The 21225-nt window shown below is 48.7% G+C and overlaps 20 non-coding genes across 20 annotated transcripts; all 20 read left to right on the plus strand.

Moving 5' to 3' along the window:
- Positions 1-287: 287 nt before the first annotated feature.
- Positions 288-360, plus strand: Trnak-uuu (transfer RNA lysine (anticodon UUU)). Its single transcript has one exon. It is a non-coding gene; the product is annotated as a tRNA-Lys (tRNA).
- A 145-nt stretch (positions 361-505) lies between these two features.
- On the plus strand, positions 506-587 carry Trnas-aga (transfer RNA serine (anticodon AGA)). Its single transcript has one exon. It is a non-coding gene; the product is annotated as a tRNA-Ser (tRNA).
- Positions 588-1622: 1035 nt separating this feature from the next.
- Trnam-cau (transfer RNA methionine (anticodon CAU)) lies at positions 1623-1695 on the plus strand. The gene has a single exon. It is a non-coding gene; the product is annotated as a tRNA-Met (tRNA).
- A 661-nt stretch (positions 1696-2356) lies between these two features.
- Trnak-uuu (transfer RNA lysine (anticodon UUU)) lies at positions 2357-2429 on the plus strand. The gene has a single exon. It is a non-coding gene; the product is annotated as a tRNA-Lys (tRNA).
- Positions 2430-2574: 145 nt separating this feature from the next.
- On the plus strand, positions 2575-2656 carry Trnas-aga (transfer RNA serine (anticodon AGA)). Its single transcript has one exon. It is a non-coding gene; the product is annotated as a tRNA-Ser (tRNA).
- A 1034-nt stretch (positions 2657-3690) lies between these two features.
- Positions 3691-3763, plus strand: Trnam-cau (transfer RNA methionine (anticodon CAU)). The gene has a single exon. It is a non-coding gene; the product is annotated as a tRNA-Met (tRNA).
- A 661-nt stretch (positions 3764-4424) lies between these two features.
- On the plus strand, positions 4425-4497 carry Trnak-uuu (transfer RNA lysine (anticodon UUU)). The gene has a single exon. It is a non-coding gene; the product is annotated as a tRNA-Lys (tRNA).
- Positions 4498-4642: 145 nt separating this feature from the next.
- Positions 4643-4724, plus strand: Trnas-aga (transfer RNA serine (anticodon AGA)). Its single transcript has one exon. It is a non-coding gene; the product is annotated as a tRNA-Ser (tRNA).
- Positions 4725-5758: 1034 nt separating this feature from the next.
- Trnam-cau (transfer RNA methionine (anticodon CAU)) lies at positions 5759-5831 on the plus strand. The gene has a single exon. It is a non-coding gene; the product is annotated as a tRNA-Met (tRNA).
- Positions 5832-6492: 661 nt separating this feature from the next.
- Positions 6493-6565, plus strand: Trnak-uuu (transfer RNA lysine (anticodon UUU)). Its single transcript has one exon. It is a non-coding gene; the product is annotated as a tRNA-Lys (tRNA).
- Positions 6566-6710: 145 nt separating this feature from the next.
- Positions 6711-6792, plus strand: Trnas-aga (transfer RNA serine (anticodon AGA)). Its single transcript has one exon. It is a non-coding gene; the product is annotated as a tRNA-Ser (tRNA).
- Positions 6793-7837: 1045 nt separating this feature from the next.
- Positions 7838-7910, plus strand: Trnam-cau (transfer RNA methionine (anticodon CAU)). Its single transcript has one exon. It is a non-coding gene; the product is annotated as a tRNA-Met (tRNA).
- Positions 7911-8571: 661 nt separating this feature from the next.
- Positions 8572-8644, plus strand: Trnak-uuu (transfer RNA lysine (anticodon UUU)). Its single transcript has one exon. It is a non-coding gene; the product is annotated as a tRNA-Lys (tRNA).
- Positions 8645-16454: 7810 nt separating this feature from the next.
- Trnam-cau (transfer RNA methionine (anticodon CAU)) lies at positions 16455-16527 on the plus strand. Its single transcript has one exon. It is a non-coding gene; the product is annotated as a tRNA-Met (tRNA).
- A 670-nt stretch (positions 16528-17197) lies between these two features.
- Positions 17198-17270, plus strand: Trnak-uuu (transfer RNA lysine (anticodon UUU)). The gene has a single exon. It is a non-coding gene; the product is annotated as a tRNA-Lys (tRNA).
- A 145-nt stretch (positions 17271-17415) lies between these two features.
- On the plus strand, positions 17416-17497 carry Trnas-aga (transfer RNA serine (anticodon AGA)). The gene has a single exon. It is a non-coding gene; the product is annotated as a tRNA-Ser (tRNA).
- A 1030-nt stretch (positions 17498-18527) lies between these two features.
- On the plus strand, positions 18528-18600 carry Trnam-cau (transfer RNA methionine (anticodon CAU)). Its single transcript has one exon. It is a non-coding gene; the product is annotated as a tRNA-Met (tRNA).
- Positions 18601-19261: 661 nt separating this feature from the next.
- Trnak-uuu (transfer RNA lysine (anticodon UUU)) lies at positions 19262-19334 on the plus strand. The gene has a single exon. It is a non-coding gene; the product is annotated as a tRNA-Lys (tRNA).
- A 145-nt stretch (positions 19335-19479) lies between these two features.
- On the plus strand, positions 19480-19561 carry Trnas-aga (transfer RNA serine (anticodon AGA)). The gene has a single exon. It is a non-coding gene; the product is annotated as a tRNA-Ser (tRNA).
- A 1042-nt stretch (positions 19562-20603) lies between these two features.
- Positions 20604-20676, plus strand: Trnam-cau (transfer RNA methionine (anticodon CAU)). Its single transcript has one exon. It is a non-coding gene; the product is annotated as a tRNA-Met (tRNA).
- Positions 20677-21225: the final 549 nt, after the last annotated feature.

Raw genomic sequence — 21225 nt, forward strand, 5'->3', positions numbered from 1 at the left:
CGGTACCGGAACAGAACTATTTGCGCACACAACGCTCCATGTTTTGGTCTTCGAACTGTCGTTGGTCGCCCTTCTTCCTTGGCTTCAACCGAACGCAATCGGGGAAAGCAGGCACGTGATGCAGTTACTGTCAGCACCGGAATAAAGGGAGAAGAGGCACTGGTCCGCTGTTGGGCTGCTACCAGCGTCAGTGAGTAGTCGGTGCAGTCGCCAGTAGCGCCAGAAGCCTACACACACCTTCCACTTAATCACGTTGCTTGAAACCGCTCCAACCACAACAAGCGAAAGCCCGGATAGCTCAGTCGGTAGAGCATTAGGCTTTTAACCTAAGGGTCCAGGGTTCGAGTCCCTGTCCGGGCGAAGATTTTAACGCTTCCATAATGGCTCGTCTCGTAGCGATAGTAGCCCTGTCGTAATCAGTGCACGGTTTTACGTTTCCTGTCGGCATTCTGCGCAGACGCAACCGGTTGGGTTTTTCACGATTCGAGGGGCACCTGTTGGACAAGCAGTCGTGGCCGAGTGGTTAAGGCGTCTGACTAGAAATCAGATTCCCTCTGGGAGCGTAGGTTCGAGTCCTACCGACTGCGTCGGATTTTTCTTTTCTTGTTTTGGAAGAAGGAGCAGAAAATATCGCGTTTTGGTACCTCGCCACACCTCACCTCTCACAGCCGTTTATAGTGCCTGTCCTTTAGATAAGGGCGATTTCCAAGCGTCAGCTTTCGCGTCAGCCGAGCAAAGTCGGGACAAGTCGGGACATACTACAGGATGGTGCAACGACGAAAAAAAAAAAAAAACCTTAATTTAACAGCAGGAGCCCACATAATGATACGGAAAAATTAGCGCCACTTGCGGTGGCCGGGAATCGTACCCGGATCAACTGCTTGGAAGGCAACTATGCTCAACAGTACAACACCACCGCACTGCCGCTGCTCGCAACGCCGCGCTGTGTCGGCTTCCCGCCCGCCCACAGCGGCCCACGGCTATAGGAGCTGCAGGCGCATTACGAGGTAGGAGGGTGCATCCACACGCATTCGGGCAGCGCCTCCAAGCACGCTACGTCTTTGGGCAAGACTCGTCGCCGCTGACGCAAGGTTACTCACACGATAGTGATGAACGGTCGTTTTAAGGCAGTGTAGTGGGGGACTTCGCGAGTTTAGCCCCTTTTTCGACGTCGCTGGGTGGCAATCCCAGTTTCCCTGCCGACAGCTGCTTGGAAAGCACGGGTAGCTTGTCGAGCATCTGTAGTTGAGTGGTTTGTGACTCAGTAGTGCAGTAGGCAGCGCCTAAGTCTCATAATCTTAAGGTATGCCGGCACGATTCCCGGTCGATGCATTATTTTGCTCTTGTGGCAACAATGCTGCCGCGCGGATTGCTCGCTTGAGATGGGTCAGCCTCAGGACCTTATAGCTGTATAGCTGCGGCTGCAGTTTAATCTAGAGAGTCGGGACAGCACGTGTAGCAAGACAACAGATTCTTCAGAAAGCGCAAACTGTCTATCTCTAATATGTGAGACTTACCGAGTTTCGTACGTGTAGCAAGACAATAGATCCTTCAGAAAGCGCAAACTGTCTTTCTCTAAAATGTGAGACTTAGCGAGTTTCCTTCGAGGACGTCTCCGGCGTGCCTCGGTAGCGCAGTAGGCAGCGCGTAAGTCTCATAATCTTAAGGTCGTGAGTTCGATCCTCACCTGGGGCATTTAATTTTCTGTACATCATGACTGCGTTGCTGTTGCTAGGGAACGAACTTAACTGTTGTCCGTTATCCACACGGAGTCCACGCCTCAGCGTCAAAATGTTTACTTCCAATCATGACGACGTAACAACTTTGATATTTCTCCTCCGTGTTACAAACAAAATGCGATGCACACAGCAATGGACAGTCAATTTTGAACTGTGCGCCATGCCGGTCTGTAGGCGCGGATATGATCGCAAGCAGAGAACAGCACTGAGTCCAGATTCAGCACAAAATACAATAAGAGACGGAGTAAATCTCACCGCTGTAGAGCAAGTCCTGTGTGGTCTAGTGGCTAGGATACCTGGCTTTCACTCAACAGGTCCGGCTTCGATTCCCGGTACCGGAACGGAACTATTTGCGCACACAACGCTCCATGTTTTGGTCTTCGAACTGTCGTTGGTCGCCCTTCTTCCTTGGCTTCAACCGAACGCAATCGGGGAAAGCAGGCACGTGATGCAGTTACTGTCAGCACCGGAATAAAGGGAGAAGAGGCACTGGTCCGCTGTTGGGCTGCTACCAGCGTCAGTGAGTAGTCGGTGCAGTCGCCAGTAGCGCCAGAAGCCTACACACACCTTCCACTTAATCACGTTGCTTGAAACCGCTCCAACCACAACAAGCGAAAGCCCGGATAGCTCAGTCGGTAGAGCATTAGGCTTTTAACCTAAAGGTCCAGGGTTCGAGTCCCTGTCCGGGCGAAGATTTTAACGCTTCCATAATGGCTCGTCTCGTAGCGATAGTAGCCCTGTCGTAATCAGTGCACGGTTTTACGTTTCCTGTCGGCATTCTGCGCAGACGCAACCGGTTGGGTTTTTCACGATTCGAGGGGCACCTGTTGGACAAGCAGTCGTGGCCGAGTGGTTAAGGCGTCTGACTAGAAATCAGATTCCCTCTGGGAGCGTAGGTTCGAGTCCTACCGACTGCGTCGGATTTTTCTTTTCTTGTTTTGGAAGAAGAAGCAGAAAATATCGCGTTTTGGTACCTCGCCACACCTCACCTCTCACAGCCGTTTATAGTGCCTGTCCTTTAGATAAGGGCGATTTCCAAGCGTCAGCTTTCGCGTCAGCCGAGCAAAGTCGGGACAAGTCGGGACATACTACAGGATGGTGCAACGACGAAAAAAAAAAAAAACCTTAATTTAACAGCAGGAGCCCACATAATGATACGGAAAAATTAGCGCCACTTGCGGTGGCCGGGAATCGTACCCGGATCAACTGCTTGGAAGGCAACTATGCTCAACAGTACAACACCACCGCACTGCCGCTGCTCGCAACGCCGCGCTGTGTCGGCTTCCCGCCCGCCCACAGCGGCCCACGGCTATAGGAGCTGCAGGCGCATTACGAGGTAGGAGGGTGCATCCACACGCATTCGGGCAGCGCCTCCAAGCACGCTACGTCTTTGGGCAAGACTCGTCGCCGCTGACGCAAGGTTACTCACACGATAGTGATGAACGGTCGTTTTAAGGCAGTGTAGTGGGGGACTTCGCGAGTTTAGCCCCTTTTTCGACGTCGCTGGGTGGCAATCCCAGTTTCCCTGCCGACAGCTGCTTGGAAAGCACGGGTAGCTTGTCGAGCATCTGTAGTTGAGTGGTTTGTGACTCAGTAGTGCAGTAGGCAGCGCCTAAGTCTCATAATCTTAAGGTATGCCGGCACGATTCCCGGTCGATGCATTATTTTGCTCTTGTGGCAACAATGCTGCCGCGCGGATTGCTCGCTTGAGATGGGTCAGCCTCAGGACCTTATAGCTGTATAGCTGCGGCTGCAGTTTAATCTAGAGAGTCGGGACAGCACGTGTAGCAAGACAACAGATTCTTCAGAAAGCGCAAACTGTCTATCTCTAATATGTGAGACTTACCGAGTTTCGTACGTGTAGCAAGACAATAGATCCTTCAGAAAGCGCAAACTGTCTTTCTCTAAAATGTGAGACTTAGCGAGTTTCCTTCGAGGACGTCTCCGGCGTGCCTCGGTAGCGCAGTAGGCAGCGCGTAAGTCTCATAATCTTAAGGTCGTGAGTTCGATCCTCACCTGGGGCATTTAATTTTCTGTACATCATGACTGCGTTGCTGTTGCTAGGGAACGAAATTAACTGTTGTCCGTTATCCACACGGAGTCCACGCCTCAGCGTCAAAATGTTTACTTCCAATTATGACGACGTAACAACTTTGATATTTCTCCTCCGTGTTACAAACAAAATGCGATGCACACAGCAATGGACAGTCAATTTTGAACTGTGCGCCATGCCGGTCTGTAGGCGCGGATATGATCGCAAGCAGAGAACAGCACTGAGTCCAGATTCAGCACAAAATACAATAAGAGACGGAGTAAATCTCACCGCTGTAGAGCAAGTCCTGTGTGGTCTAGTGGCTAGGATACCTGGCTTTCACTCAACAGGTCCGGCTTCGATTCCCGGTACCGGAACGGAACTATTTGCGCACACAACGCTCCATGATTTGGTCTTCGAACTGTCGTTGGTCGCCCTTCTTCCTTGGCTTCAACCGAACGCAATCGGGGAAAGCAGGCACGTGATGCAGTTACTGTCAGCACCGGAATAAAGGGAGAAGAGGCACTGGTCCGCTGTTGGGCTGCTACCAGCGTCAGTGAGTAGTCGGTGCAGTCGCCAGTAGCGCCAGAAGCCTACACACACCTTCCACTTAATCACGTTGCTTGAAACCGCTCCAACCACAACAAGCGAAAGCCCGGATAGCTCAGTCGGTAGAGCATTAGGCTTTTAACCTAAGGGTCCAGGGTTCGAGTCCCTGTCCGGGCGAAGATTTTAACGCTTCCATAATGGCTCGTCTCGTAGCGATAGTAGCCCTGTCGTAATCAGTGCACGGTTTTACGTTTCCTGTCGGCATTCTGCGCAGACGCAACCGGTTGGGTTTTTCACGATTCGAGGGGCACCTGTTGGACAAGCAGTCGTGGCCGAGTGGTTAAGGCGTCTGACTAGAAATCAGATTCCCTCTGGGAGCGTAGGTTCGAGTCCTACCGACTGCGTCGGATTTTTCTTTTCTTGTTTTGGAAGAAGAAGCAGAAAATATCGCGTTTTGGTACCTCGCCACACCTCACCTCTCACAGCCGTTTATAGTGCCTGTCCTTTAGATAAGGGCGATTTCAAGCGTCAGTTTTCACGTCAGCCGAGCAAAGTCGGGACAAGTCGGGACATACTACAGGATGGTGCAACGACGAAAAAAAAAAAAAAACCTTAATTTAACAGCAGGAGCCCACATAATGATACGGAAAAATTAGCGCCACTTGCGGTGGCCGGGAATCGTACCCGGATCAACTGCTTGGAAGGCAACTATGCTCAACAGTACAACACCACCGCACTGCCGCTGCTCGCAACGCCGCGCTGTGTCGGCTTCCCGCCCGCCCACAGCGGCCCACGGCTATAGGAGCTGCAGGCGCATTACGAGGTAGGAGGGTGCATCCACACGCATTCGGGCAGCGCCTCCAAGCACGCTACGTCTTTGGGCAAGACTCGTCGCCGCTGACGCAAGGTTACTCACACGATAGTGATGAACGGTCGTTTTAAGGCAGTGTAGTGGGGGACTTCGCGAGTTTAGCCCCTTTTTCGACGTCGCTGGGTGGCAATCCCAGTTTCCCTGCCGACAGCTGCTTGGAAAGCACGGGTAGCTTGTCGAGCATCTGTAGTTGAGTGGTTTGTGACTCAGTAGTGCAGTAGGCAGCGCCTAAGTCTCATAATCTTAAGGTATGCCGGCACGATTCCCGGTCGATGCATTATTTTGCTCTTGTGGCAACAATGCTGCCGCGCGGATTGCTCGCTTGAGATGGGTCAGCCTCAGGACCTTATAGCTGTATAGCTGCGGCTGCAGTTTAATCTAGAGAGTCGGGACAGCACGTGTAGCAAGACAACAGATTCTTCAGAAAGCGCAAACTGTCTATCTCTAATATGTGAGACTTACCGAGTTTCGTACGTGTAGCAAGACAATAGATCCTTCAGAAAGCGCAAACTGTCTTTCTCTAAAATGTGAGACTTAGCGAGTTTCCTTCGAGGACGTCTCCGGCGTGCCTCGGTAGCGCAGTAGGCAGCGCGTAAGTCTCATAATCTTAAGGTCGTGAGTTCGATCCTCACCTGGGGCATTTAATTTTCTGTACATCATGACTGCGTTGCTGTTGCTAGGGAACGAACTTAACTGTTGTCCGTTATCCACACGGAGTCCACGCCTCAGCGTCAAAATGTTTACTTCCAATCATGACGACGTAACAACTTTGATATTTCTCCTCCGTGTTACAAACAAAATGCGATGCACGCAGCAATGGACAGTCAATTTTGAACTGTGCGCCATGCCGGTCTGTAGGCGCGGATATGATCGCAAGCAGAGAACAGCACTGAGTCCAGATTCAGCACAAAATACAATAAGAGACGGAGTAAATCTCACCGCTGTAGAGCAAGTCCTGTGTGGTCTAGTGGCTAGGATACCTGGCTTTCACTCAACAGGTCCGGCTTCGATTCCCGGTACCGGAACGGAACTATTTGCGCACACAACGCTCCATGTTTTGGTCTTCGAACTGTCGTTGGTCGCCCTTCTTCCTTGGCTTCAACCGAACGCAATCGGGGAAAGCAGGCACGTGATGCAGTTACTGTCAGCACCGGAATAAAGGGAGAAGAGGCACTGGTCCGCTGTTGGGCTGCTACCAGCGTCAGTGAGTAGTCGGTGCAGTCGCCAGTAGCGCCAGAAGCCTACACACACCTTCCACTTAATCACGTTGCTTGAAACCGCTCCAACCACAACAAGCGAAAGCCCGGATAGCTCAGTCGGTAGAGCATTAGGCTTTTAACCTAAGGGTCCAGGGTTCGAGTCCCTGTCCGGCCGAAGATTTTAACGCTTCCATAATGGCTCGTCTCGTAGCGATAGTAGCCCTGTCGTAATCAGTGCACGGTTTTACGTTTCCTGTCGGCATTCTGCGCAGACGCAACCGGTTGGGTTTTTCACGATTCGAGGGGCACCTGTTGGACAAGCAGTCGTGGCCGAGTGGTTAAGGCGTCTGACTAGAAATCAGATTCCCTCTGGGAGCGTAGGTTCGAGTCCTACCGACTGCGTCGGATTTTTCTTTTCTTGTTTTGGAAGAAGAAGCAGAAAATATCGCGTTTTGGTACCTCGCCACACCTCACCTCTCACAGCCGTTTATAGTGCCTGTCCTTTAGATAAGGGCGATTTCCAAGCGTCAGCTTTCGCGTCAGCCGAGCAAAGTCGGGACAAGTCGGGACATACTACAGGATGGTGCAACGACGAAAAAAAAAAAAAAAAAAAAAAAAAACTTAATTTAACAGCAGGAGCCCACATAATGATACGGAAAAATTAGCGCCACTTGCGGTGGCCGGGAATCGTACCCGGATCAACTGCTTGGAAGGCAACTATGCTCAACAGTACAACACCACCGCACTGCCGCTGCTCGCAACGCCGCGCTGTGTCGGCTTCCCGCCCGCCCACAGCGGCCCACGGCTATAGGAGCTGCAGGCGCATTACGAGGTAGGAGGGTGCATCCACACGCATTCGGGCAGCGCCTCCAAGCACGCTACGTCTTTGGGCAAGACTCGTCGCCGCTGACGCAAGGTTACTCACACGATAGTGATGAACGGTCGTTTTAAGGCAGTGTAGTGGGGGACTTCGCGAGTTTAGCCCCTTTTTCGACGTCGCTGGGTGGCAATCCCAGTTTCCCTGCCGACAGCTGCTTGGAAAGCACGGGTAGCTTGTCGAGCATCTGTAGTTGAGTGGTTTGTGACTCAGTAGTGCAGTAGGCAGCGCCTAAGTCTCATAATCTTAAGGTATGCCGGCACGATTCCCGGTCGATGCATTATTTTGCTCTTGTGGCAACAATGCTGCCGCGCGGATTGCTCGCTTGAGATGGGTCAGCCTCAGGACCTTATAGCTGTATAGCTGCGGCTGCAGTTTAATCTAGAGAGTCGGGACAGCACGTGTAGCAAGACAACAGATTCTTCAGAAAGCGCAAACTGTCTATCTCTAATATGTGAGACTTACCGAGTTTCGTACGTGTAGCAAGACAATAGATCCTTCAGAAAGCGCAAACTGTCTTTCTCTAAAATGTGAGACTTAGCGAGTTTCCTTCGAGGACGTCTCCGGCGTGCCTCGGTAGCGCAGTAGGCAGCGCGTAAGTCTCATAATCTTAAGGTCGTGAGTTCGATCCTCACCTGGGGCATTTAATTTTCTGTACATCATGACTGCGTTGCTGTTGCTAGGGAACGAACTTAACTGTTGTCCGTTATCCACACGGAGTCCACGCCTCAGCGTCAAAATGTTTACTTCCAATCATGACGACGTAACAACTTTGATATTTCTCCTCCGTGTTACAAACAAAATGCGATGCACACAGCAATGGACAGTCAATTTTGAACTGTGCGCCATGCCGGTCTGTAGGCGCGGATATGATCGCAAGCAGAGAACAGCACTGAGTCCAGATTCAGCACAAAATACAATAAGAGACGGAGTAAATCTCACCGCTGTAGAGCAAGTCCTGTGTGGTCTAGTGGCTAGGATACCTGGCTTTCACTCAACAGGTCCGGCTTCGATTCCCGGTACCGGAACGGAACTATTTGCGCACACAACGCTCCATGTTTTGGTCTTCGAACTGTCGTTGGTCGCCCTTCTTCCTTGGCTTCAACCGAACGCAATCGGGGAAAGCAGGCACGTGATGCAGTTACTGTCAGCACCGGAATAAAGGGAGAAGAGGCACTGGTCCGCTGTTGGGCTGCTACCAGCGTCAGTGAGTAGTCGGTGCAGTCGCCAGTAGCGCCAGAAGCCTACACACACCTTCCACTTAATCACGTTGCTTGAAACCGCTCCAACCACAACAAGCGAAAGCCCGGATAGCTCAGTCGGTAGAGCATTAGGCTTTTAACCTAAGGGTCCAGGGTTCGAGTCCCTGTCCGGCCGAAGATTTTAACGCTTCCATAATGGCTCGTCTCGTAGCGATAGTAGCCCTGTCGTAATCAGTGCACGGTTTTACGTTTCCTGTCGGCATTCTGCGCAGACGCAACCGGTTGGGTTTTTCACGATTCGAGGGGCACCTGTTGGACAAGCAGTCGTGGCCGAGTGGTATTCTGGCTTTAGCCGTCGCCGCGGTCGGACGTGCTTGTTGTTTACTCCGCGTACGTTAGCGCTATCGCCGGTGTTTGGTGTTTACGTGAAGTTAGCTGTACATTTTCGCTGTTATTTTTTGAGTGGTGTCTCTGATAAGTGTTTTTATAGTGCTTTCGTCCGTTCCACGTCTCGTGCTTCGCCGCAATTTCGGTTGTTGCCGGAATTTCGTCGGAACCGACGACCATGTCTGACACCGTCAGGAAGAATACTTTAGTCTTCTCGTTCGAGAAAGAAACACGGCCGGTCCAACCCACTGCGCTGGAAATCCACGATTGGCTGACTGAGGTAATCGGTATAAATTCTGACTCTGTTCATACCACGCAATTAGATGCTGAAAAATACTGTGTTTTTGTTAAATTTCTGAACTCAGTGACAGTCGATAAGTTGCTTGCAAAATGGGGTAATTCCGTCGAATTTGTTCATCGAGACGGTTCAAAAAGTAATGTCTCTGTACGAAAAGCTGATATCATGTACACCAATGTCAGGATTTTGAATGTTCCAATTGAAATTGATAATCAGTTGATCAAGGACGCTCTATCTAAATATGGCGAAGTTAAATCTATCTATAACGAAAGATGGTCGAAGCTATACAAGATACAGTGTTTTAATGGCATTAGATCCGTTGAAATGGAGGTGAAAGCCAACATTCCGTCCCATATATCCGTTGCAGGCCATAAAGCACATGTTGTGTATTCTGGTCAGGAGCGCACGTGCAATATTTGCAATGAGACAGGTCATTTCCGACAAGATTGTCCGCGCCGTGTTTTTGTTCTTCGGAACAATCTAACACAGCGTCAAAAACTGACCCTCAGCGATGTCTTACCAAATAGCACTTCCCTTCTTTCGGTTAACGACAGTGGTGCATGTACTTCTGCAGTGCCCGCCATAACTACTACGGAGTTCCCTCCCCTGAGCGTCATTACATCACACCCTTCTGTTCCCGATTGCGATCTCCAGAATAAGAAGCGACCGTTGGAAACGACCGATGATGGCTCGGACGGCGAGTCCGCCCGTAATTCGCCTTCCACCCGCAAGCAGAAGCAGTGTAATGCGGATGTGCTCGAGGAAACAAACAGTACATGTATTGACGTGACGACAGCCGCTGAGGCAACCCGGCCGCTGTCGGCGGCTGAACAGGTACAAACGGTCCACGGAGGGGACGCAGTAACGATTGTCGCGGAGACGGAAGAGGCGCACTCCGCAGCACAAGAGGTGACGGAGCGGAACCCAACTCAAGAACTTACAGACCCACAAACCGCCGACTCAGTCAGTGCTCTGGAGCTAGTGACGGAAGAACAAGGACATGGCACTCGTAAAAAGGACGCTGTTGAGGCAGCTTCGGTCACAACGGTGGTAAAGATAGACAATCCGAATGACGGCGCGTTGAACCAAGATGTCCGAAGACGCCGACTCAAACCGCAACCTAATCTCAAAGCTTCCCGTAACCAAAGCAAACAACGACCAGCACAAGAGGAAGCGACGGCCAAGAACGTCTTGTATGAAATCATCACGGAAAGACCTAAGGAGGTACCTTCAAGTGACATTAGTGATGCAAAGCCCCTCGGTAAAACTAAAACCCGAGATGTTCGGAATCCTGCACCAAAATGAGGCTGTAAGATGAAAAAAAAAAAAGGATTTTGTTGAACCAGTTTCATTTCTAATTGTACTACTGTCTTAGTCATATTTCAGAGGAACCAGATGAAGTGTTTACCGAGCTTCAAATACTGACTATTCTTTTAGATGTTTGTTTAAGCGGAGTCGTTTCTCCCTTCTAGAAGCTGCACATCTCTTTTTTTTTATTAATATTTTGTTATCTTTTTAATCACTTATTTACTTTTTATGCAAACTAAATGTCCCAGGCATATACAATTACGACTATCAATATTAACAGGATTACATCCGTGACTAAAGTTACAGCGCTCAAGGATTATTTATATGAGTCAGGGACGGACATTGCTTTCCTACAGGAAGTAGTGCTGACTAATCTTACGGTGCCTGGATATTTGGCGATTTTAAATGTCTCACTTGACACCAACGTCGGTACAGCAATTTTAGTCAGGGAGGGGATTCCTGTCTCGGATATCGAGAGGTTGGACTCCGGCAGAGCGATAGGTATAAAAGTCTTTGGTTCTACCCTTATCAATCTGTATGCCCCTTCTGGCACATCCAATAGAATGGAAAGAGCACAGTTCTATAAAGAAGAAATCATTTATTTATTACGGAAAAACCCAAAAGATCTTATAATAGGCGGTGATTTTAATTGTGTGATAAATAAGAAAGACCAGGTTCCGAATTTTAATAACTGTAATGAACTGAAGCGTTTCGTCACTGTTTTACAGCTTAAAGATGCTTGGGAAATAATGTATCCCACATTTGTGGCATTTACATTCCTAGGTCCTCACTCACGTAGCAGGATCGACAGACTCTACATATCGCAAAGTCTAGTTAGCTCCTTCATTAAAGCAGAGACGATTCCAGTTTACTTTTCTGATCATAGCTCCGTGCTAGCTTCCATCAACCTTACGGCGCAACCCACTCGCCGTTTTAGAAGTTCATGGCACCTTAATACGTCACTGATGCAGGACGACGGATTAGAAGAAAGTTTGACAGAAGCGTGGGCATTGTGCCTCCGCTCTGCAGATAGACACGTCTCAGTACTAGACTGGTGGTGCAACAGGGCAAAGCCTAAACTGAGAAAAGTTCTCATCCAGTATAGTGTACAACGATCGAAAGACTTGAAAAATTCCATAGAATTTTATTATACCATGCTGCGGAATTTATATGAGCAGGCAAACACTTCCAACGTCCGTCTGGCAGATATCAAGCAAACTAAGGCCAAATTGCTCAGTCTTAAAAGACAGCAGATGGAGGGTCTGAAATTAAAATCCAAGGCTAAGACAGTCGTGGAGGATGAACATGCTTCCTTGTACCATCTACTGAAGCACGAAAGAAACAGGAGACGCACCTTCATTGATGGACTTCAGTCTGAAACTGGCGAGACACTCACGACTCAGAGAGACATCGTCAATGCAGTGCACAAATATTACGAAGACCTATACACTGCCAACCCGGTATGTGAAGAGTCCTTCGATGAGTTCCTTAGTTCCATAGCTCCACAGGTCTCGGACGAGGAAAACGAAGACCTTCTCGTTGAGTGTACTAACGAAGATATCCACAGAATCATCTGCAAATCTCCTCTGAGGAAATCGCCGGGACCGGATGGTTTGCCTGTTGAATTTTATAAACGATACTGGCCACTGATTGGTGACATGTTTACCCGAATGACGAACGAGGTGCTTCAGGGAAAGCATTTACCTGCTGTTTTTAAAGAGAGCACAATAGTACTAATCCCAAAAAATGCTGCAAAAAGAAACCTCAACAACTTTCGTCCTATCTCCCTGTTAAACTCCGATTATAAAATCATCGGCAGAATTTTAAACAACAGACTCTCACAGTTGGCCAAAAAGATAGTAAGTCCATACCAGTCCTGTGTGCCTACCAAGAGCATTTTCAAAAGCATAGCTGAATATAGAGATATAATTGCAATCACTGCTGTGACCACCATAAAATGTGCTATCATGTTTATTGACTTCCAGAAAGCATTTGATCGTGTGGATCATAGATTCCTTAGTGCCACACTGAACAAAATAGGTTTTAATGAGCGAGTCGTAAGTGTGATCAGAAATGTTGCAACAGGCATCAGCGCTTGTATATCAGTTAACTGCCAGAGGACAAAGCAGATTCAGATCAGGCGCGGCGTTCCTCAAGGAAGCCCCCTCTCCATGTTCCTCTTCGTGCTTTCATTAGAACCTTTCCTCCGCAGTGTTCATGCCACTCTAACTGGCATCACATTATCTGGTCACCGAACAGTCATAAACGCCTATGCCGATGATGTCGGAGTCGTCCTGCGAAATCCCGACGACATTTTGAAATTGGACACGCTAATTAAAAAGTACTGTAGAGTCTCCGGAGCAGGTGTCAACGCAAACAAAAGCAAACTCCTAAACCTGCGGGGTTTTCAACATACCACCTTAGCCTGGGCCACAATGGTCACCCAATGCAAAGCACTAGGAATAACACTGACACCTTGTCCGTTAAAAATGGCAGCTATCAATTGGAGAAATACGTCGGGACAACTTCTTGGAACAACAAGAGAAAACCTCCACCGTAACATGAACCAAGTTCAGAGGGTGATTTTCATTAACCACTGCATTCTCTCCAGGAGTTACTTTATAGCACAGATCTTCCCACTACCGAAAATGATTGGAAAAAAGATAATGTCTACCATTGCCAGCTATCTTTGGAGAGGGGATATATTCAGAGTCGACGCAAAAACTGCGACCTTAGATCCCAGGAATGGAGGTTTGGGGTTAGTTGACATCAGAAATAAGGCGTCTGCGCTTTTTATAAAAAGGACCGCCACTATCCTTAGCGACCACGCTGATAGCATTACAACTAAATTATTTGAAGTTGTCAGGCCTGCCAGTTTACAGGCGCCGGTGAATGTGCAAAAAATAAATAACCGGCTCCAGTACGTTCGTGTATATTTTGTGGAATTCAGCTATCTCGGCGGTGTCATCATCAACTCACGACGGATCACGGCCCGCGATATTCTGTGCCATCGAAAGAAAATGGAGGGGAGAAACAAATTGGAAAGTAAATACCCACACACTGATTGGGACGCCATATGGAAAAATATTAATATGCGTGGTCTACCATCGGACGTCAAGTCAGCGTGGTATAAAACAGTGAATGAGACCGTAAGCACCAATGAAAGGTTACATGCAATCGGCGTTAGCGACACGAACCTATGTCTCAAATGTAAATTGATCGACACGTTAGTGCACAGATTCACGTGCGGTGGCAATCTACAACTCTGTAATTGGATTAGGGAACAACTGGCTTTTCTTACGAGATCTTCGGTGGAAAATTTTCCCCCTGTTACATTCCTCAGGCCTCAGACTTGCTATTTTCCAGCAGCAAAAAACAACTCGGTCCATTGGTTAATGGGACACTATGTGAATTACGTAATTAATCACCTGGGAAATGACAATTCCACTGATTTTTACATGTACTTGAAGTGTGCTTTTTATAACGCCCTGAAATATAAAGACCACAAGAAAAACTACGGCAATATGCTGAAAATTGTATTCGAGCGACTGGGCATTGGTTGACAAGCCAACGAGATAAACAAAAATCGTTTATTTAAGCGAAACGACGCTTAAACAAAAACAATTGGGGAGAAGTACAATTTTACAGTTTCATATTACAATCACTTATCCTCTGCTGGCAAAGAAGGCTATTTTGTTTATTGCACAGAAGAAGCCGAAGCCGAAAGCCAGTATCGCAGGGTTAAAGATAAATTGTTTTCTTATACATTCATTTTATGACTGAGAAGGAAGTCTCATTTGTTTCCATGGAAGGGAACATACTTTTTTATTATTATTATTAATCTCAAGAAGGAAAGGAGGCTATGGAATTAGTGCCTTAACATAAAATTCCTTCTTCACATTCCATGAAGATTTTTCTTTTACAATAACAAAATAACAAACAAACAAAAATAATAATAATAACAATTAAAAAACTAAACAGAAATTAAAAAAAAATAATATACAGGTTCAGGGTCCACTACTTCCTACAACTTTATTATATATTACAAAGAAGTATGCTAGGTTGCCGAGAAGCAGTGGATGAGAAAAAAAAAAAAAAAAAAAAAAAAAAAAAAAAAAAAAAAAAAAAAAAAGCACTAAAGCTATAACCTTCAATCTCTATTGCCTCGGCATGACATAAATTTTTTGTTCCAAATGAAGCATCTTTTGGTTCAGGATTTCGAAGGCAAAACAGCATATATCTACGTATACACAAGATGTAAAATTTCTTATTGAAAACTATGATAAAGACACGCCTCAGCAATAGGACTGGGTGGAGACATCGCGGCCAGGCCTCGAGATTTTGACCCCTGCCCGCTTTGCCTCCGCCTGCCTCATGCTGCCAAGTTCCTTACAAAAAAAAAAAAAAAAAAAAAAAAAATGGATAAGGCGTCGGTAAAAAAAAAAAAAAAAAGTGGTTAGGACATTGCGTTGTGGCCGCAATAACCCAGGTTCGTATCCTGGTCACGGCACTTTTTAAAGTTTTGCCTCGCTGTCGCTGCAATGACGATAGTGACCCACTGTTTGAAAACACTGTGCCCTCTTGATTTTTCGCTCATGTTCCGCGGGCTGCAGGTGCCAGTTATCAACACGCAAAAAAAAAAAAAAAAAAAAAAAAGTGGTAGAGCACTGGACTAGTAAACCAGGGGTCGTGAGTTCCCACCCTCAGAGGAGGAAGACGAATTAAAAAAAAAAAAAAAAAAAAAAAAAAAAAAAAAAAAAAAAAAAAAAAAAGGGCTAGGATACCTGGCTCTCACCCAGGAGGCCCGGGTTCGATTCCCGGTACCGGAAACGTGAGTTTTTGTTGCTCCTCTAATGCGACTTGTCTCAAAAAAAAAAAAAAAAAAAAGTGGTTAAGGCGTCTGACTAGAAATCAGATTCCCTCTGGGAGCGTAGGTTCGAGTCCTACCGACTGCGTCGGATTTTTCTTTTCTTGTTTTGGAAGAAGAAGCAGAAAATATCGCGTTTTGGTACCTCGCCACACCTCACCTCTCACAGCCGTTTATAGTGCCTGTCCTTTAGATAAGGGCGATTTCCAAGCGTCAGCTTTCGCGTCAGCCGAGCAAAGTCGGGACAAGTCGGGACATACTACAGGATGGTGCAACGACGAAAAAAAAAAAAAAAAACCTTAATTTAACAGCAGGAGCCCACATAATGATACGGAAAAATTAGCGCCACTTGCGGTGGCCGGGAATCGTACCCGGATCAACTGCTTGGAAGGCAACTATGCTCAACAGTACAACACCACCGCACTGCCGCTGCTCGCAACGCCGCGCTGTGTCGGCTTCCCGCCCGCCCACAGCGGCCCACGGCTATAGGAGCTGCAGGCGCATTACGAGGTAGGAGGGTGCATCCACACGCATTCGGGCAGCGCCTCCAAGCACGCTACGTCTTTGGGCAAGACTCGTCGCCGCTGACGCAAGGTTACTCACACGATAGTGATGAACGGTCGTTTTAAGGCAGTGTAGTGGGGGACTTCGCGAGTTTAGCCCCTTTTTCGACGTCGCTGGGTGGCAATCCCAGTTTCCCTGCCGACAGCTGCTTGGAAAGCACGGGTAGCTTGTCGAGCATCTGTAGTTGAGTGGTTTGTGACTCAGTAGTGCAGTAGGCAGCGCCTAAGTCTCATAATCTTAAGGTATGCCGGCACGATTCCCGGTCGATGCATTATTTTGCTCTTGTGGCAACAATGCTGCCGCGCGGATTGCTCGCTTGAGATGGGTCAGCCTCAGGATCTTATAGCTGTATAGCTGCGGCTGCAGTTTAATCTAGAGAGTCGGGACAGCACGTGTAGCAAGACAACAGATTCTTCAGAAAGCGCAAACTGTCTATCTCTAATATGTGAGACTTACCGAGTTTCGTACGTGTAGCAAGACAATAGATCCTTCAGAAAGCGCAAACTGTCTTTCTCTAAAATGTGAGACTTAGCGAGTTTCCTTCGAGGACGTCTCCGGCGTGCCTCGGTAGCGCAGTAGGCAGCGCGTAAGTCTCATAATCTTAAGGTCGTGAGTTCGATCCTCACCTGGGGCATTTAATTTTCTGTACATCATGGCTGCATTAAGGGCGTTGCTGTTGCTAGGGAACGAACTTAACTGTTGTCCGTTATCCACACGGAGTCCACGCCTCAGCGTCAAAATGTTTACTTCCAATTATGACGACGTAACAACTTTGATATTTCTCCTCCGTGTTACAAACAAAATGCGATGCACACAGCAATGGACAGTCAATTTTGAACTGTGCGCCATGCCGGTCTGTAGGCGCGGATATGATCGCAAGCAGAGAACAGCACTGAGTCCAGATTCAGCACAAAATACAATAAGAGACGGAGTAAATCTCACCGCTGTAGAGCAAGTCCTGTGTGGTCTAGTGGCTAGGATACCTGGCTTTCACTCAACAGGTCCGGCTTCGATTCCCGGTACCGGAACGGAACTATTTGCGCACACAACGCTCCATGTTTTGGTCTTCGAACTGTCGTTGGTCGCCCTTCTTCCTTGGCTTCAACCGAACGCAATCGGGGAAAGCAGGCACGTGATGCAGTTACTGTCAGCACCGGAATAAAGGGAGAAGAGGCACTGGTCCGCTGTTGGGCTGCTACCAGCGTCAGTGAGTAGTCGGTGCAGTCGCCAGTAGCGCCAGAAGCCTACACACACCTTCCACTTAATCACGTTGCTTGAAACCGCTCCAACCACAACAAGCGAAAGCCCGGATAGCTCAGTCGGTAGAGCATTAGGCTTTTAACCTAAGGGTCCAGGGTTCGAGTCCCTGTCCGGGCGAAGATTTTAACGCTTCCATAATGGCTCGTCTCGTAGCGATAGTAGCCCTGTCGTAATCAGTGCACGGTTTTACGTTTCCTGTCGGCATTCTGCGCAGACGCAACCGGTTGGGTTTTTCACGATTCGAGGGGCACCTGTTGGACAAGCAGTCGTGGCCGAGTGGTTAAGGCGTCTGACTAGAAATCAGATTCCCTCTGGGAGCGTAGGTTCGAGTCCTACCGACTGCGTCGGATTTTTCTTTTCTTGTTTTGGAAGAAGAAGCAGAAAATATCGCGTTTTGGTACCTCGCCACACCTCACCTCTCACAGCCGTTTATAGTGCCTGTCCTTTAGATAAGGGCGATTTCAAGCGTCAGTTTTCACGTCAGCCGAGCAAAGTCGGGACAAGTCGGGACATACTACAGGATGGTGCAACGACGAAAAAAAAAAAACCTTAATTTAACAGCAGGAGCCCACATAATGATACGGAAAATTAACGCCACTTGCGGTGGCCGGGAATCGTACCCGGATCAACTGCTTGGAAGGCAACTATGCTCAACAGTACAACACCACCGCACTGCCGCTGCTCGCAACGCCGCGCTGTGTCGGCTTCCCGCCCGCCCACAGCGGCCCACGGCTATAGGAGCTGCAGGCGCATTACGAGGTAGGAGGGTGCATCCACACGCATTCGGGCAGCGCCTCCAAGCACGCTACGTCTTTGGGCAAGACTCGTCGCCGCTGACGCAAGGTTACTCACACGATAGTGATGAACGGTCGTTTTAAGGCAGTGTAGTGGGGGACTTCGCGAGTTTAGCCCCTTTTTCGACGTCCCTGGGTGGCAATCCCAGTTTCCCTGCCGACAGCTGCTTGGAAAGCACGGGTAGCTTGTCGAGCATCTGTAGTTGAGTGGTTTGTGACTCAGTAGTGCAGTAGGCAGCGCCTAAGTCTCATAATCTTAAGGTATGCCGGCACGATTCCCGGTCGATGCATTATTTTGCTCTTGTGGCAACAATGCTGCCGCGCGGATTGCTCGCTTGAGATGGGTCAGCCTCAGGACCTTATAGCTGTATAGCTGCGGCTGCAGTTTAATCTAGAGAGTCGGGACAGCACGTGTAGCAAGACAACAGATTCTTCAGAAAGCGCAAACTGTCTATCTCTAATATGTGAGACTTACCGAGTTTCGTACGTGTAGCAAGACAATAGATCCTTCAGAAAGCGCAAACTGTCTTTCTCTAAAATGTGAGACTTAGCGAGTTTCCTTGGAGGACGTCTCCGGCGTGCCTCGGTAGCGCAGTAGGCAGCGCGTAAGTCTCATAATCTTAAGGTCGTGAGTTCGATTCTCACCTGGGGCATTTAATTTTCTGTACATCATGACTGCGTTGCTGTTGCTAGGGAACGAACTTAACTGTTGTCCGTTATCCACACGGAGTCCACGCCTCAGCGTCAAAATGTTTACTTCCAATTATGACGACGTAACAACTTTGATATTTCTCCTCCGTGTTACAAACAAAATGCGATGCACACAGCAATGGACAGTCAATTTTGAACTGTGCGCCATGCCGGTCTGTAGGCGCGGATATGATCGCAAGCAGAGAACAGCACTGAGTCCAGATTCAGCACAAAATACAATAAGAGACGGAGTAAATCTCACCGCTGTAGAGCAAGTCCTGTGTGGTCTAGTGGCTAGGATACCTGGCTTTCACTCAACAGGTCCGGCTTCGATTCCCGGTACCGGAACGGAACTATTTGCGCACACAACGCTCCATGTTTTGGTCTTCGAACTGTCGTTGGTCGCCCTTCTTCCTTGGCTTCAACCGAACGCAATCGGGGAAAGCAGGCACGTGATGCAGTTACTGTCAGCACCGGAATAAAGGGAGAAGAGGCACTGGTCCGCTGTTGGGCTGCTACCAGCGTCAGTGAGTAGTCGGTGCAGTCGCCAGTAGCGCCAGAAGCCTACACACACCTTCCACTTAATCACGTTGCTTGAAACCGCTCCAATCACAACAAGCGAAAGCCCGGATAGCTCAGTCGGTAGAGCATTAGGCTTTTAACCTAAGGGTCCAGGGTTCGAGTCCCTGTCCGGGCGAAGATTTTAACGCTTCCATAATGGCTCGTCTCGTAGCGATAGTAGCCCTGTCGTAATCAGTGCACGGTTTTACGTTTCCTGTCGGCATTCTGCGCAGACGCAACCGGTTGGGTTTTTCACGATTCGAGGGGCACCTGTTGGACAAGCAGTCGTGGCCGAGTGGTTAAGGCGTCTGACTAGAAATCAGATTCCCTCTGGGAGCGTAGGTTCGAGTCCTACCGACTGCGTCGGATTTTTCTTTTCTTGTTTTGGAAGAAGAAGCAGAAAATATCGCGTTTTGGTACCTCGCCACACCTCACCTCTCACAGCCGTTTATAGTGCCTGTCCTTTAGATAAGGGCGATTTCCAAGCGTCAGCTTTCGCGTCAGCCGAGCAAAGTCGGGACAAGTCGGGACATACTACAGGATGGTGCAACGACGAAAAAAAAAAAAAAAAAAAAAAACTTAATTTAACAGCAGGAGCCCACATAATGATACGGAAAAATTAGCGCCACTTGCGGTGGCCGGGAATCGTACCCGGATCAACTGCTTGGAAGGCAACTATGCTCAACAGTACAACACCACCGCACTGCCGCTGCTCGCAACGCCGCGCTGTGTCGGCTTCCCGCCCGCCCACAGCGGCCCACGGCTATAGGAGCTGCAGGCGCATTACGAGGTAGGAGGGTGCATCCACACGCATTCGGGCAGCGCCTCCAAGCACGCTACGTCTTTGGGCAAGACTCGTCGCCGCTGACGCAAGGTTACTCACACGATAGTGATGAACGGTCGTTTTAAGGCAGTGTAGTGGGGGACTTCGCGAGTTTAGCCCCTTTTTCGACGTCGCTGGGTGGCAATCCCAGTTTCCCTGCCGACAGCTGCTTGGAAAGCACGGGTAGCTTGTCGAGCATCTGTAGTTGAGTGGTTTGTGACTCAGTAGTGCAGTAGGCAGCGCCTAAGTCTCATAATCTTAAGGTATGCCGGCACGATTCCCGGTCGATGCATTATTTTGCTCTTGTGGCAACAATGCTGCCGCGCGGATTGCTCGCTTGAGATGGGTCAGCCTCAGGACCTTATAGCTGTATAGCTGCGGCTGCAGTTTAATCTAGAGAGTCGGGACAGCACGTGTAGCAAGACAACAGATTCTTCAGAAAGCGCAAACTGTCTATCTCTAATATGTGAGACTTACCGAGTTTCGTACGTGTAGCAAGACAATAGATCCTTCAGAAAGCGCAAACTGTCTTTCTCTAAAATGTGAGACTTAGCGAGTTTCCTTCGAGGACGTCTCCGGCGTGCCTCGGTAGCGCAGTAGGCAGCGCGTAAGTCTCATAATCTTAAGGTCGTGAGTTCGATCCTCACCTGGGGCATTTAATTTTCTGTACATCATGGCTGCATTAAGGGCGTTGCTGTTGCTAGGGAACGAACTTAACTGTTGTCCGTTATCCACACGGAGTCCACGCCTCAGCGTCAAAATGTTTACTTCCAATTATGACGACGTAACAACTTTGATATTTCTCCTCCGTGTTACAAACAAAATGCGATGCACACAGCAATGGACAGTCAATTTTGAACTGTGCGCCATGCCGGTCTGTAGGCGCGGATATGATCGCAAGCAGAGAACAGCACTGAGTCCAGATTCAGCACAAAATACAATAAGAGACGGAGTAAATCTCACCGCTGTAGAGCAAGTCCTGTGTGGTCTAGTGGCTAGGATACCTGGCTTTCACTCAACAGGTCCGGCTTCGATTCCCGGTACCGGAACGGAACTATTTGCGCACACAACGCTCCATGTTTTGGTCTTCGAACTGTCGTTGGTCGCCCTTCTTCCTTGGCTTCAACCGAACGCAATCGGGGAAAGCAGGCACGTGATGCAGTTACTGTCAGCACCGGAATAAAGGGAGAAGAGGCACTGGTCC

This window comes from Schistocerca gregaria, unplaced genomic scaffold (assembly GCF_023897955.1).
Source record: "Schistocerca gregaria isolate iqSchGreg1 unplaced genomic scaffold, iqSchGreg1.2 ptg000359l, whole genome shotgun sequence".
Classification (NCBI taxonomy): domain Eukaryota; kingdom Metazoa; phylum Arthropoda; class Insecta; order Orthoptera; family Acrididae; genus Schistocerca; species Schistocerca gregaria.